The 17732-nt window shown below is 32.8% G+C and overlaps 1 long non-coding RNA gene across 2 annotated transcripts in view; it reads right to left on the bottom strand.

Moving 5' to 3' along the window:
- Positions 1–15943, bottom strand: part of LOC135846047 (uncharacterized) — a 36369-nt gene extending 20426 nt beyond the window's left edge. The window contains exons 1-9 of one of the 2 annotated variants that reach the window (XR_010558874.1): positions 15695–15943; positions 14055–14134; positions 12900–13051; positions 11166–11312; positions 9543–9666; positions 9212–9333; positions 7014–8290; positions 6450–6579; positions 6141–6274 (exon numbers count right to left, since the gene is read on the bottom strand). This is a non-coding gene — a long non-coding RNA (uncharacterized LOC135846047). The remainder of the gene's footprint in view (positions 1–6140; positions 6275–6449; positions 6580–7013; positions 8291–9211; positions 9334–9542; positions 9667–11165; positions 11313–12899; positions 13052–14054; positions 14135–15694) is intronic. The other variant, XR_010558873.1, reaches the window with a different exon arrangement.
- Positions 15944–17732: the final 1789 nt, after the last annotated feature.

A 17732-nucleotide genomic window follows, 5' to 3' on the forward strand; every position in this document is an offset into this window, starting at 1 on the left:
CTTAGGCGCCAAAAAAATAATTCCGAGGGGTTTTTACAAGAAAATGCTACAAAAGCATGTCAAAGACCATATAAGACAATAACAGGTTCATGGGGACCCCCCTACCCTTCCTTCCCACCCTGGAAATATTGAATTTTCCCCTATATTTTTAGGGCTGGAAGGAAGGGTAGGGGGTCCCCATGAACCTGTTATTGTTTTATATGGTCTTTGACATGCTTTTGTAGCATTTTCTTGTAAAAAACCCTCGGAATTATTTTTTTGGCGCCTAAGAGGAATTTAAATGCAATTTTCACTTAAAAACCTATGTTAAATCCCATTTAAACATTCTAGGCCAAGTCGGCACGGGTTAATGACCTCCAAATGGGCTAAAATTTTGTATTCGAGAATTTTATGATATAATTAAAAAATTTAGAGGGTCAGACCAAAAAAATATTTACTTTTGCATTTTAAGGGTCACCCTACTATACATGGAGATGTGCTTGTAAACAGCATATCGTAATGTGCAGAATATATCTCCACAAGATTTGCACGAACTTTTTCAAACTTTACAAAGATAGATCGAAAGATCATGCAAAAAGTTATCACCTGTCAAAATTTCAAGTGCTAAAGTGCGTTTTTCGATTTTTGGTGAATTTTTGAAAATCGAATTTAGACCAAAAATGAGGGAAAAAATCAAAATTTCACCAAATTGACCAACAAAGCTGAAATTTGGGATATAGGTAACCTATTTTCGACATGCCAAATCGATTGGAAACGGTTTCAACCCGTTTTGAGCAGTTCTGGAGGAGCCTCCAGCAGATTTTTAAATTTCGAAATTCCCACAAAATTCCATCAAATTGGAGTTGGAAAGCAAACATTTATTCTAAAAACTAATTACAATACGCTACGAAGTACTGCAGGTGAATTTCAAGTCGTTTTGGAGCCTCCGGCAACTTTTTGAAAGGTTGTATAACGTTTTTTGGAAAATTGAAATTTCCTAAAAGTAGCTCAAAGCTTTAAAACCATTTGAAACCACCATGTGGTCTGCGAAGTAAATTTCAGCTTGCCAACTCCATTTGATAAATTAATGTTGGGGAAATTTCAAGTTTCAAAAATCTACTGGAGGCTCCAGTAATTTTCAAAAAAGTCGCTGAGGGCCCTAAAATGACTTGAACCCACCTGAAGTCGTCTTCAGAGGGTGTTAAAATTGGGGTGTAGAGTAAATTTCAGCTTTCCATCTCCATTTGATGAAATTTTGTGAAAATTTGAAGTTTCAAAAATCTGCTTAGGCTTCAGGAATTTTCAAAAATTCGCTGGAGGCTCCAAAACGACTTGAAATTCACCTGCAGTACTTCGTAGCGTATTGAAATTAGTTTTTTGAATAAATTTTAGCTTTCCAACTTCAATTTGATGGAATTTTGTGGAAATTTCGAGAATCAAAAATCTGCTGGAGGCTCCAGAACTGCTCAAAACAGGTTGAAACCGTTTCCAATCGATTTGGCATGTCGAAAATAGGGTATATCCCAAATTTCAGCTTTCTTGGTGAATTTTGATTTTTTCCCTCATTTTTGGTCTATATTCGATTTTCAAAAATTCACCAAAAATCGAAAAACCCACTTCAGCACTTGAAATTTTGACAGCTGATAAATTTTTGCATGATCTTTCGATCTACCTTTGTGAAGTTTGAAAAAGTTCGTGCAAGTCCTATGTTAAAACGCAAAATCTGCAATTTCGGGTGACCTGTCAATCAAAATGGTCGCCATTTCGTAAGTAAGGCCAACTTTTTTTTTGGCAAGTTTGCTTTAAAATGTTCCTTAGGATGTCCCCTTTAAGAAAAAAGTTGTCCCGGAGGATCGGCGGGGGGGGGGGGTGCAATTACTCCTATTGTCATATGCCGGACTAGTACGAAGTGATAACAGACCGCCTGAAAGGCGCCAGCCTACATCCTCTTTGATAAGCCGATCCTGTAAAAACCCCGGTCGGCACGTGTACCGCCGGGAAGCTGTAAGCAAGTAGACGGCGCACGGATTTCTACCCTAACCTCGCCTAAGTCGGCCACAAGGGCAGTCCGAGCTCTGTCGACTCGGAGGTCCGTACGCACCAACCTCTGGCCCGTACCAATATTGAGGCGCCGAGCAAGCCCCCTATGTACCAAGTGTACCGTTCTTGCGGACTTGTCTCGAATCTTACCCCATATGCCTATTCTGAAGCCAGCGCCAACTTCGCGCACACTTCACGCGCCTCCTACACGGCGTAGCAGATGCCAGCTTCCAGACACGAAAGACTTTGCACAACGTTCAGCCCGACATCGGCTTACGGTTGCGACTTTTCAAAATTTAGACCCCCTTTTTTGGGCACAGATGGGCTTAGAGTGGTTGCACCCAAAAAATAAGTTTACATTCGTACTCGGCGAGCCCAAAAACATACCACTCGATATATCACACCGACTTGTCACGATTTTTCAAAATGTTGACCATCTTTTTGGGTCACAGAGGGGCATTGAGGAGTTGGAGTAAAAAAATAAGTTCATATTCGTACTCAGCGACCTTGAAAACATACCATTAAATATATCACTCGACTTTTCACGATTTTTCAAAATTTTGGCCCCCTTTTTGGGACACGGATCGCACGACACTTCTTCAAAAAAACTCTAAAAATCACACTTAATCTTGGCTCCCAAAATTCAGCAAAAAATGCTCAAAAGTCTTCGAGTTGAAGCAATATTGAATTCCTCGCGAAATATTTCTTAAAATTCACCAAAAAATGGTGAAAACAGGCATCGCAATTGAATTTTGAAAAAAAATAATGACTTTAATGACCTTTTTTCACCAAAAAAATGACTAAAAAATGACCTTAATATTTTCGATTTCTAGATGTTTAGACCCTATATCAACCAACACAATTCATTTTATTGGCTATGAACTGATAACATTTCAAGCTAAAAATGTACGCGGCAAAAAAGCTTTGAAATTACAGTAAAAGCTCGTTATAACGCTCTTCAATTGATCAAAAAAAAAGAGCGTTATAAGCAAAAGTCTCGTTTTAACGCTGATGAGCGTAATACCGCGAATTCTCGTTTTAAAGCAAAAAAAGCGTAATAAAAGAAGTGAAAACGTGAACTTCATTTTGAATTTGAACAACTGTTACAATTGAAAATGAAAAAAATCTGAAATTTTACTTTGATTTTGAGGTCTGCTATAAATAATAAATGAATAATTATAGTAATGTCAGTTTTACAAAATTGTTTTCTGTGGTCAAAATTTTCAGAAAGCCTTGCATTCTTGTTCAAAATTTTCCAAAAAACTAAAAAGTAATCAATATAGCTTACCAAAGTTTTGAAAAATTTCACTTTCAGTTTTTTTCTCAAGATTATGACAAAAAATTTAGAACTCTACTCTTTTGTAAAAATTCTAGATACTTAACTGCCTTTTTTGTAAGAATTGTAATCAAGCTTCTATTAAAGTTTGATAAGGTTATTGAAAAATCTTACTTTTTCTGGCCAAAATCGAAAGTAATTTTACTTGTTTGTATAACTGCAACTGTTGCAAAATTTTGCCATATAAGTTTTTTTTTACTGTTTCTAAAATCAAAACTGTAAAAATTGCACAAAAAAACTGTTCTTGCGGCCAAAATTTTCAGAAAGTGAGAATTTTTTACATGAAAGTAAGCTTTTTTGTCACAAAAAATTGGTTTTATGTTGTCAAAATCATTTTAAAAATGTGATTTTTCTTAAATTTTAGAGCGTTAAAACGCGATTTATAATCGCTCATGAGCATTATATCGCGAATAATTTTACATTGGTTTAAATGGGGTTGTCTAGGGACCAGAGAAAATCAGCGTTATAACCGAAAGCGTTATAACGAGCTTTTATTGTATTTTTATTTGGAATATTTTCACGAAACTAACAACAAATAGTAACATCAATTTCCATTAAAGTATAAAAATAGAAAAAAATGATGAAATATTTTGGAATAACTGTTACATTTTTCTTTTTTTTTGTGTAAAATTAAAAAAAAATTTAAAGACGAGGGAAAACCATGAAAATAAGGACCTAAAAATGACTTTCTCGAAAAAAATGACTTTTAATGACCAATATTGAAAAAAATGACCAAGTCATTATTAAAATGACCACTTGCGATGCCTGTGAAAAACCATTTTCGTTGAAATTCTTCAAAAATTCTCAAAATCAGCCAAACATTTGTCAAAAATAATCAAGAAACATTTTGGTCGAAATACATAATTATTTGAATTTCTCGCACCAAATTAACCCATTTCAGATAGGTCACATGACACTTCTTCAGAAAAATAAATATGTACGAGTAAAACAAAATCATGCCCAATCTTGAGCTCACAATTCTTCAAAAATGTTCAAAAAGGTTACTTTCGTTGAGATATCGAATTTTTTTATAAATTTTAACTTATTTATTGGACGGCTACTGTAATTTGAGCGGTCCGCCTAGCACCTGGAGTAGGCAACTTATATGACATTGTCCCCCAAATCTTCACCATTTAGCCACGCATGATTCGATTGCCAAACGCGAGCATGTGTCCGCACAATACATAGGTCATATGACAATGACATTTTTTCGATAATCTCAAAACTGTGACTCAATTCAAGGAGCAACATTCTTCAAAAATCCTCAAAAAGTGTTTTCTATAAAATATTCGAATTACACGCGAAATTTTAACCCATTTATGCGTATAGGTTACAGGAAACTTTTTCAAAAATCTCAAAAATCATGATCCAAATTTGGGCTTGGTAAGTATTTTTTCAAAAAATGTTCTCGCGAAATTTTGACCATCTAAATTGATCATCTTTATTACGATGGCAAAAAATTACACCAGAAGAATCATTTTGGAAAGGAAAACTTATTCAAATCAAAGGTACGTAATAGACGGGGAGGGGGAGCGCGAGCGCTTGTAATCCAAAAGACATCAAAAACTGGCAAAAATTAATCCAAGTAAAAAATTGTGAATACAACTTCACAAAAATTTAGGCACAAAAGCAACCATAACAATAAAAATAAGAAAGCCCAAAAAAAAATTCAAAAAAAAACATCGAGTCTTAAAAGTGCAAAAAAAAATAAATCAGAAAGATTCTGTAAAAAGGGGAATTTTTCAGCAGAAAAAATTAAAATTAGAAGAAAATTTCATGAAAACCACGAAAATTCAAGAAATAGATTTCGCCGAAATCAAGAGCAAAAATTGAGGCAGAAAAACGACTCAATAAAATTTAACACAAAATCATGGAAACGGTGAAAATTGGGTGCTCGAGAATGAAACTCAAAAACGAAATTCAAAATGAAAAAAAGCCTCCAAAAATAAGAGAAATTCTGCTAAAATTTAAAAAGTTGAAAAAAATTACGAAGATTCCAGAATAAAAATTTGATTACAATAATTAGAAAACCTCCTACGAAAAAATTAAAGAGCTTAAAACGCACAAAATTTAAGAAAAAGCATAGTAAAAATTGAAAGAAATTCACGATAAAACTATCGAAAAATTGGGAAATAGAATCTGTGCGAGAATTCACGAAAAAATTAATTCGAAATAAAACCATCGATTCATGAAGACCAAAAAAAAAAAAATCAAAAATGAGTAAGTAAGAAGGTGATTCACATAGAAATTCAAGCTGAAAAAATTACCAAAATCTGGGGGCAAAATTTTAAGAGAAAATTTGATAAAAATCACGAAAATTCAAGAAATAAGTTTCGCCGAAATCAAGAGCAAAAAGCCGAAAAACTACTGGAAATTATGAAAATCGAAAATTCAGAACAGAGAACTTACGAAAATTAAAAGTACGTATAAATTCGGAAAAAAATCGAAAAGTTTCAAGAAAAATAATTTGAATTTGAAAAAAACTGTCCAAAGAATTGAAACAACAGTCTGAGATTTCAAAGAAGACCAAAATAGGATAAAAGCCATTAAAATACGTTAAAATTGGCGTAAAAATCGTATAAAATAACTAAAAATAGACATTTCGCGAAAATTGATTGAAATTTTTCAAAAACACGGATTCGAACATTCTCAAAACTCGCTAAAATAACTATAAAAATTTAACATCACAGAAATTTAAGTTCAAGCATGCCAGAACTTCGGGAGCAGTACCAGTAATAGACAAAAAGTACCCGATGCTTCAATCATTTGGAATAATATCACTCACCAAGTATAAATTGTTCACATTTTCCAGAATTATAAAATCATTCGATGAGCTGAGCATTTACTTCATTTCATTTCGTACTCGATTTTTCGTTTTCTTTGTATAATAATCACCGGCATTTTTTCTCGTAACATGTTCTGTAAATACAAACACTAGATTATAATGGTTCTTCATCTTCGAATAAAATGAAAGATGAAAGATGGAAATTGGAAATATACGAAATACGAGTATAGAACAACAAAGATACGGAAAAACAACACGTCTCTATCTTCAAGTTTCAATCAATATCAATTGAATATTGAAATAACTCACCAGCAATTAGGAAACTGATTCCATCTTTGACAACTATGTTGTAAAATCCTTTGACGAGCATCTTTTACAAATCTATTCATTTTTTCATTTCCTTTGCAATTATTGCCAGCATTATTTCTTGTCACATGTTCTGTAAACACAAACACCAGATATAAGTTTTTCGTTTTTTTCTTTTTCATCTTCTAATAAAATGAAAGATCACAGATGGAAACATACAAAAATAGGTACGAGTATACGAGTGCAGAACAGCAAAGAGATGAAAAACACTTCGTCTTCAAGTTACCATCAATTGAAGAGCTCTATTCCAAAGTGGGTTAAGTCATTTTTTAAAAAAAGCCAGTTTTACGGAGATTTTTACTTCAAAAGTGAGTCAAGTCATTGATTTTTCAAAGTGATTTTTTCTACAAGCAATTGTTCAATGTCCAAAGAAGGGAAAGGTGCACTGACCTTTCGAAACAGAACAAATTTTAGCAACAAAAATTTATTTTTTGGCGAAAAAAATGACTTAACCCACTTTGGAATAGAGCTCTTCAATTGAATAACTTATTGAAATATGTAACTCACCAGAGAAAACTGCTTCCATCTTCGACAATTACTTTGTGAAATCCTTCGACGAGCATCATTCACATGTTCATTTTATCGTTGCATTCAATTAGAAGACACATTCTCTCCATCTTGGCAAAGTAAGTCCGTCCTACTTTACTCCTTCACGCATCATCATGAACAAGAATACCCCACCCAAAGGACTGAGAATGGGTTGAGGGAAGAGGATTTCTCAAGGAACCCGCGCCAGTATCGATACCGGGTACGTCCAGGAGAACCTGCGCTACGTCTTCCCTCGAGCGTAGCGATCTTTACGCGCGGTCCAAAAACCTAAAGTGCAGCTTTTTGCAGTACCGCCAACCCGATTAATGGCATTGCGAAGCGGTAAAGTTGGCTTATCCAGACTGTTGCTGCTGAGGGAGTGGGATCTCATGGGACACGCGGAGGCTACGCCGTAACGTCCAAGACATGAGCCGGTTGCGCAACTCCTCCACTCGAAAGTTGCGATCTTTTCGCGAAAATCAAGAGAATGTGCAGAAAAAAAATGTAATTTTGCATTACCAGTACTCCACAGGCCCGCCGGCAACAATTCCCTTGGGCCACTGAGACGATCTGGTAAAGTTGGACATAAGTTATGCACAGGGACAACTTTGATGAAAAAAAATAAATAAATAAAAAAATGGAAAAAATGAAATTTAGGTACATAGAAAACTCGCACGCCATACTTGCCTTATACATATTGAAACCAACCCGTAAAAATTGTTTACACCTTTTATAGAGACGGGAGAAGAATGTAAGAAAATATGAAGCCAAAAATAATGATTGAATTGAAAAAAATAAATAAATAAATAAAAAATAAAAAAGCAAGACAAAATTTAGAAGTTTACAACAGAAAAAACACTTGAATTTCAACCCCAACTAACACAGGCCATATAGCAGACTTTCTCTCCAACCATACCCAAGCTGACAGGATAGGAGAATGGCCAGGTGGAATACCTTTAGTGATCTCGCCACGGCTCGGATACACAATGAAATCAGCATCCACCAGCACGGAAGCACAATTTGTGTCAGGAAGTCCATCTGAGTAAGTCGCCACGTTGACCAATCATCCGGCTCATATCCGTCATCCACAATCATGCGGAGGCACTTCAATTAGTGGCCATCACCGACGGACAATGACGACCACTAATTCGCCTATAACTGCCAAGACAATACCCAATCCAATCCAATCCTAGCAGAAATTCCAAAAATCGCGTCGAATTCATCTTCGGCCAGGGAGGGGAAATATCTCGCGTACGCTAAACAAGAGAAGATGAGAAAGATTATTATAAAAAATCATAAATACAAATATAACTAACTTAACTTATATGTACACTAATACTTAGTAAACATTTCCCCAAAATAAACATTTCCCCGTGTTCATCTGCCGTATAGCTTCTCCAATCAGTCCCCATTCTCAAAATTGAAAAAAAGTGCCACGAAATACACTAAACTGACATAATTATAAATTGCGTACAACATCGTTAAAACTTGAGAAAGTTGATTAAAAACAATTGAAAAGAACAAAAAGTTGAAAAAAGCTCAGGAATTTGACCAAAAAAGATGAAAACACAAAAAATAAAATTTTCACAACACTGATTTTTTTCATCAGCAAACATATTTTTTAAAAAATTGTTTCAAATAAATTAATTAAAACCGCACGAATAATTGTCGATTCCACTTTCAAAACGCGACAAAAGAATAAAACATGCAATAACTAATTTAAAAACTTCAAAAAATAAAGAAGAAAAAGAATTCATTAAAACGACAAGAACTGAATGTAATATGTACCCATAAAAATGAAAAAATTAACAAACCAACATAGAAAATGAAAAATAAATGAATAAAAATACAATATTTAAAAAGCAATCCGAAAATCGAAACAAATAATTTCGAAAATAAACAATAATTTATAACAGGTAACTGGTAAGTGCATATTTCATCAATTTCTATTCTTCTACTTCTAAAAAATTCGGTAAAGCTAAAAGTCTACGGCGCACTCCTCAAAACAGCAGCTTGATAGAGGTACATAAAATCCAACATTTACTCCACAAAAATTGGAATTTCAACAACATCGAATGACAAAGACTCGTACGTCGTTGAGAGAACCAATTTACGAGAATATATATCTGAATAAAATAAACAACCAGCTAGCACATATAATATAAAACAAAACCCACCATTCGATCTATGCAGCTCAGCAATGTTAGTCAAGATTGTTCATAGTTCATATAAGTATCTTCAACCAGAAACGGAATCGTTATCATGTTTCTTCGTAAATTGACACCAAAAAAGTCAGCATCTGTAAATAAAGCACAAAATTAGTGATCAGGATCACAATAGATACCAAAATTTAAAATTTCCTCAAAAAAAAAATAATTAAAAGTTAAAAACTTCACCAATATCAAATTAATAAAACTTGAACATTTCCATTAACAGAACCAATTCACAAAATATCAATTCAAGTAGGTATGTAAACAAAACAGCAAAAATAAATAAAACAAAACGCACCATTCTATTTAATTAATACAGCACAGCTACGATACGTAATCAAGAATATCCATCAAATCATCACCTTCGACCGGATCTTCAACGTGTTTCTTCGAAAATCAACGAAAAAATTGGGAATCTGAATCTGAAAATATTAAGGCAAAAAAAGACCATTGTAATTTGAAACAAAACTAAAATCGCGAAGATTCATCGTTGAAAAAAACTGCCAAAACTGAAGAAACTTTGCCAAAATTTGAAGGAGAATAAAATGGAAATTTCGGGAAAATCATTGAAAAACTAAAACAAGAAAACTCAAGAAAATTCAAAAGAAAAATACCCCTCAAAATAGGGGAAAATCTACAAAACTTCAAAAGAAAAATCACCAAATCGGAGAAAAAGAAAACTTACAAGATTCGAGAAAAGTCATAAAAGTCTCCAAAAATAAGAGAAATTTTGCTAAAATTTAAAAAGTTGAAAAAAATTACGAGGATTCCAGAATAAAAATTCGATTACAATAATTAGAAAACCTCCTACGAATAAATTAAGAGTAAAAGGCACAAAAATTTAAGAAAAAGCATAGTAAAAATTGAAAAATAACTCACAAAAATTAACGATAAAACAATCGAAAAATTGAGAAATAGAACCTGTGAGAATTCACGAAAAAATAAATTCGAAATAAATAAAAACCATCAAGTCTTGAAGACAAAAAAAAATCAAAAAAACAAAATCTGTAAGAAGGTGATTCACACAGAACTTTAAGCAGAAAAAAATCAGTAAAATCTGGGGAAAAATTAAGAGACAATTTTACAAAAATCACAAAAATTCAAGAAATGGGTTTCGCCGAAATTAAGAGCAAAAATTTAGGCAGAAAAACTACTCAATAAAATTCAACTGAAAATCACGGAAATTATGAAAACCAAAAATTCAGAACAGAGAACTGACGAAGATTAAAAGTAGGTAAGGTACATATGTATAAATTGGAAAAAAATCGAAAAGTTTCAAGAATGATAATTTGAACTTGAAAAAAAATTGTTCAAAGAGAGAAAATTCGGAGGACCTTAAAAGGTGAAAATGAAGAAAAAAAACAAACTCATCACATCTTGAAGAATATCCCTTCCCTCCTTAAGAAAAGGTCAAAATTCAAAAAAAATGACTTTTGGAAGAAGAAAAATCACAATTTCACAAAAATTCGAAGCAAAAAAAATTGAAAAAATTGTTGAAAAACCCCACGTTTCGAATGATTTTTGCGACTCGAGGTAGGCAACTTCTTCTACACTTACAAATGTATTCGCGTTTTTCTCGATTTTTAAAACCCTCTAGAAATGTAAAGAAAAGTGGTCCTAGGAGAAATCGATATCACTGACAGTGAGCTCGATACATAAAAATTCAGAACACAATCATGGAAAAATTACTTTGGAATAAAATCTGAATCATCAAAATTCAAGAAACAAAAATCAATCAAAACAGGAGAAAATCCATTAAAAACTATCGAGAAATTCGAAAATAATGAGTAATAGGTCTTGTTAAAATTAGGAAAAACCTAAGAAAACTTTTTTTAAAAATCATCAAATGTGGAAAAGAAAAAAAAATTTGTACGAGCTTAATTCTACAGCTCGAACTATCGTAGTAAGCGTAGGTACTTACCACTGATAAATGTCAGATTCTGCATCATCACGAAGCTTGATTCGTATTCAACAACAATCACAGAACTCTGAAGCTCATTGCGATTTTACAGCGATCGTAGCATCATTTGGAAGTACCAATATCAATTTTCATTCTTCACAAGATCATCTGAAACAATTAAGAATATGTGCGTAAGTTATCAAATCAAATTGTAATAAAATTTTATAAGACTTAACTACCAAAAATTACTCAAATAAAAGTATACATGAAAATTCGAATGAAAAATCAACAAAAAATTACATAGATACCTCGTATGTATCAATAAAACGACTGTAAAAAATCATTGAAATTCACAGGGAATGAACTCAAATTTTTCCTTAAAAGGCAAGTAACTTCAGTAATCATAAAAGCTGGAAAAAGTATAACCAGAAAAAAAAATCCACGAAATTCGAATAAAAACGATTAAAAAAAACTAACGAAAACTCGCAACAGATAAAATCGTAAGTCCTTCAGAATAAAACTCGAGAGCAAAATTCAAAATGAAAAAAATCTCCAAAAATGAGAGGAATATCTATCTAAATTTAAAACGTTGAAAAAAACTACGAGGATACCAGAATAAAAAATCAATTCAAAGTAGAAAAACTCCTACGAAAAAACTAAAAGTAAAAAGCACAAAAATTCAAGAAAATTTTAAAAAAACCTCACGCAAATTCATGATAAAATAGCAGCACAAAAGAAAACATGAAAATTCGGGGAAAATTGTCGAAGAATTGGGAAATGAAATCTATAAGAATTCAAAAGAATAATCAATAAAGCCCCAAAAAAATTCGAAATAAAACCATCAAGTCTTGGAAGTCTAAAAAAACTCTCAAAAACTCTAAAAATAAAATCAGTAAGAAGGGGAATTCCACAAAAATTTTCACCAGAAAAAATTACACGAATTTGGGGTAAAACTGGGAGAAAATTTTACAAAAATCAGAAAATTCACCGAGAATTACTAACAATATTGGTAAAATCAAGATAAAATCAGAGAAAACCAGCTCAAAACAGCAATTAAACTTGTTATACAGCTCACTATCACATAAAAACAAATTGAAACAACAGACTGAGATTTTAAAGATGACCAAATACCTCGAAATTTGAGCGAAATCTTGTAAAAAATTCTCGAGACTACGGGGACTCAGCAAAAACCAGATCACCTATCAAAACTCAGAGGAAATTGAACGAAAAAAAAAACATAATAATAAAGTCGCTGGTAATTAGCATAAAATTAAACAAAAGATTCCGAAAATTGTCAAAAACTTATGATAACAGGCTTAAAATGACCAATAGTTGATGCAGGATCTAGAAATTTAAGCATAATCCAACAAAATGTTTAAAAACACCGAAACAGTTCTGAAAATTACGAAAAATTACACAAAAATCGCATTCGATTAAAATGCCATTAAAACCGATTAAAATTTTCAAATCACCAATAATATAAATGTTTACATTATCAAAACTAAATGAAATTTCGCCATAATTGCTCAAAGTATACCGGTATAGTAAAAATTGCAAAATTGAGTCCAAAGTTTCAAAAAATTACTCGAAAGCAGTCATTAAAGTGACTGAAAATGAAAAAACAGTTTCAAATATTGAAAACATTCAGAAAAGACACACAGATAACTGAAAACAAGTCGAAAAGAACGACGAAAAAACAAAGAAAACGCAGTCTAAAGTAACGGCAATGATAGGTAACAATATCTAGGTAGGTACCTTAGAAATACATAAGTTATTATCCAGATGAAGTAAATCGATTTGATGAATCGCATACTGCTGAGATTTTAATTGTGTTCGTTCGTATTCTAAATCGATATAAAAACGATCAACGGCGCCAATTACTCATCAATGTCAAAAAACTTTCGTATCTGAAAAAAAAAAAAAAATTAAAAGTATGCAACAACTCACAATATGATCAATACGACTAATAATAAGGTAAGAGGATAATCTTTCATTTACGAACATAGTTGAGAAACTCATTACACGACGACACACTGAAGTGAGCCAATTCCAGCCTACACTTCCATAAAACCATCCCAAATAAAATAATATTCTAACATAAACTGAAACATCTCCCTCGCCCCCTCATCAAAGAGGTACTTACCTAATAAAATTTCCTAATTATAAAATTTGAAAAAAAAACCATAATCTAGAAACTCTGAATAAAAATTGTAAAAGTGTCTTAGAATGACGCAAAAACAATACCAAAACGACTGAGAGTTGTTGAGAAAATATATCGGAGTTTGAGCCAAATCTAATCAAAGTTACAAATTTAAAGTCACTAAAAATTAATCGAATACGTAATCAAATTGTAATAAAATCTCAACAGCAGCATTTGATTACCTACATACATGCGTAATGAAACCACGAAGAAGAAAATAATAATTAATTGGAAAGAAAAAACGAATCAAAAGTACCGAACAAGTTAGAACAGAGAACATCAGAACAATATGATCATCAAGCACAGGGTGTTCAATCAATATACTAGCGGCAGCGTACGACATGAATTTATGTGCCGTTCCTACCGGCTACCGTTGAGTCATCGACCGGAGTATAGGTATGATTCATCTACAACGCTACCGCACAATGCTATCTTGTGCATGAAAATTCACAACTAATACACAATAAGATCGAATCGAACTCGGAACTAAATATCGGTGACGAATTTTACTCATTTCAACGAAATAACCTACTAAAAATCGGCGACGAATTCGAAATATAATACCACAATCTGCAGTCTCGATCACGAAATGTGTCTACTATACTACCACTACGTACACGAAAATAGGTATGTAGTTGAAAAATCCAAGGATATGGAATTTGGATACATTTTATTATTCGAATTAAAAGCACTGTAGCACATAACGTTACCTTAATGCCAAATCCGAGTATGTCCAAAATTTTCGATTTTTTGATTTTGGTATCACTGGAAAGCTGATGCTCAGCCGAATCTAGTGAAATAAATAATAACCCTTATAATTATTATGAAAATGTAAAAAAATTGAATTTAAATAAATTTTAAACATCGAGTATGTCCATTTAGAAGCTAAAAGCGAGTATGTCCATTGAGTATGTCCATTAAAAATAAAACCATCAATGATTGAGTGTTCCAGCTTGTGATTTCAACTATTTGTGAGGTTTCACAGATCAGGGTAAATAAATTACAATCCGCATTACAAAATATTCTAAACAGAACTCAATGAACTCATTGTGACTGCATGATAACAGTGATAACACATTTGACCATCTTCCGCAACTTTGATCTTCGAGAGCTTTCAAACGGTTGAAGGTACAGCTTTCGATAAACAATCATTTTAAAGAGGATAAAATTACGAACATTTTGATACATTAAAATACGTATGTGTCCACTCAAAACGTTCAGTAATTTCAGTTTGAAGTTCAATACTTGCAGCTTGCAGCTCTTTTTCGCAACTTCAAACTTCGAAAACTTTTGAACGGTTGCATGTAGAGCTTTCGGTAACAGCTCATTTTCAAGAGGATGAAAATCCGAACATTTTGCTGTATTAAAATACCTATGTGTCTACTGAAAATTTCGAGTATTTTTAGTTTAAAGATGACGTACGTAGTATGCAAAAATCAGTAAAATAGAAGTACTCATAAAATCGTTATTTTTACGCGAAATGATAAAAATTCAACGCCAATCGAATAGGAATTTCATTGTCTTTAATTTAAGACTGCATAACAGTTCACCCAAACCCGCGAACAAACGAAAAAATTTGATTTTTTACATGAAAAATTATATGCAAACTTACGTTCTGTTACTGTTTACTTTACAACGGAGGAAGGAAAATTGCGTATGTCCGCAGTTGTGTTGTTCTAGGCTCTAGTATTTGTAGGAGACAGGTTACCAAACACTATTTGGATTAATGGTTAACTAAATTATCATCAACTTAATTTAAAACCTAAACAGATACCGGAAATTCATAAGAAATTTGGGACATACTCGGATTTCAATTCTTAACAACATGTGGCATATAGAATCAAAACCCGAGTATGTCCATCACCGCTTGAAAAACATTTAATTACAGGTACTAAATTGAGAAATTTTACAAATGTAGCTCAGACAATCTCTTCATAAGAGATTGAGCTATCATACTTCAAAATTTTACTACTCTATATCCCCTCCATTTGTTTTTATCATCTTTCAAACTTTCAATTTCCTCTCCTGAAAAATTCACGTTCTTGGACATACTCGGATTTGGCATTAAGGTAACGATAACACAATCATCATAATTTCTACTGATAGCTAACGAAGAGCGTTCAAACATCATTAGCGAAGCGATCTCGCATGACGCTGCCGCGCTGCCGCCGACACTGCAGATCACCGCTCACAAACACATTGTGACATTGATTCAAAATTTACGGAAATATTCAAAATAATCGAAGAAATAAATTCGATGCACCTACCTACGTGACTTCAAACAAGTTTACCATATTCGAGTGAATCGTTACACAGAAATTACTATAAAATTGAAATATTTAGTACTTACAGCAACTCATGTGGCCGAACCGCCGCATACATTTCTACGATGAAAAAAAATACAAGTTCGCGTGATTCAGAATAATTAAATAGATCGACAACTAATAAAATTCGCAGTACTCTAACCGAAAATGAAAAAAATATCACGACATGGCGGCTAAAATGAAATGAATAGAAAATCAACGCAAAACAAAAAGAGCTGCACAAATTCTACATAATTCATTCGTCCTTCGTCGCCATGATGTCTACTTGTCTAGTTGTCTACTGAAAAAAAGTAAAAACACTTCGGTCTGGTTCAATCACCTCGTATTTGCAACGAAGTTCAATGTCAAGGACATTTATTTTCCTCTTTGGATTCATTTCCGTTCCTGGCGTTTTTTTCTGTGAATTTTTTTTAAGCTCATCAGGGATGTCTAGCCAATGGGATTGGCTAAAGCTAACGGCTAAAGCTAAAAAAATTTAGTGCTTTGGCTAAGCTAACGGCTATTGGCTAATGTCTCTTCATTGGCTGGCTATTGGCTGGCTATTAGCTGGCTAATTTTATGATTTTTTAAAAATCGAGTGACCCCTCTAAATACTCCTCTAAATGAGCACATTCCCATTATAGATATTATTTATAGTTTTAGGAAATGATTATTATTTCACAAACGTGAATCACAATTATTCGCATTCACTCATTATTTGATTATATTCATAAACTGATTTTTCACTAATTTTCTGGAACACAACGATCATTGAAAAAAATTCAGAAAAAAAAACCGGAACCGCCAATGTCAAACTACTTTTTTGGTCTTTTGCTTTTGATTTTATTACGAATTTTAAAATTTTAATTTTTTTTACCCACAGGAAACCCATTTCCTCACCTAATTATTTTCAATTTTAGCCAATCATTTTTAGCCAAAATCAATTGGCTAAAGCTGGCTAATGGCTAAATTTTTTCTTGATTGGCTAAGGCTCTATATAAAGTGGGTGAGCGCATCGGCCATTTTGTTCCCTGAGTGATAACGGACTAGTAAGTATGCATACAATTTCTCATGTAAAAAATACAATTTTTTCGATAGTTCGCGAGTCCGGGTGAACTTACGTGTAGTCTCAAATTAAAGACAATGAAATTCCCTATCGATCGATGTTAAATTTTGATCATTTCATGAAAAAATAACGACTTATGAATACTTCTATTTTACTGATTTCTGCATACTACATACGTCGTCTTTAAACTAAAAATACTCGAAATTTTCAGTGGACACATAGGTATTTTAATACAGCAAAATGTTCGTGAGTTAATCCTCTTTAAAATGAGCTATTACCGAAAGCTCTACATGCAACCGTTCAAAAGTTTTCGAAGTTTTAAGTTACGAAAACAAGCTGCTGATGGTAAGTACTGAACTTTGAACTAATATTACTCAAAATTTTTAGTGGACACATTGGTATTTTATACATCAAAATGTTCGTAATTTTATCCTCTTTAAAATGATTGTTTACCGAAAGCTCTACCTTCAACCGTTCAAAAGTTTTTGAAGTTCAAAGTTGCGGTTGCGGGAAGTGGTCAAATTGTGTTATCACTGTTATCAGTCACTAGTTTTGATCAGTATTTCACTTTCTGAAACTTTGATCTTCAAGATCTTTTGAACGATGAGAGGTAGAACTTTCGTTATAAGCTCATTTCAAAGACGATAGGTAGTCGATAAAATTACGAACATTTTGCTGTATTAAAATACCTATGTGTTCATTGAAAATTTTGAGTAAAATTAGTTCAAAGTTGAATACTTACTGCCCGCAACTGATTTTCGCAACTTTCAACTTCGAAAACTTTTGAACGGTTGCATGTAGAGCTTTCGGTAATAACTCATTTTAAAGAAGACAAAATTCGGAACATTTTACTGTCTTAAAATACCTATGTATCCACTGAAAATTTTGAGTATTTTTAGTTTAAAGATGACGTACGTGGTATGCAAAAATCAGTAGAATAGAAGTATTCATAAAATCGTTATTTTTACGCGAAATGATCAAAATTTAACATCAATCGATAGGGAATTGTATTGTCATTA

Source organism: Planococcus citri, chromosome 4, assembly GCF_950023065.1.
Source record: "Planococcus citri chromosome 4, ihPlaCitr1.1, whole genome shotgun sequence".
In the NCBI taxonomy this organism is placed as follows: domain Eukaryota; kingdom Metazoa; phylum Arthropoda; class Insecta; order Hemiptera; family Pseudococcidae; genus Planococcus; species Planococcus citri.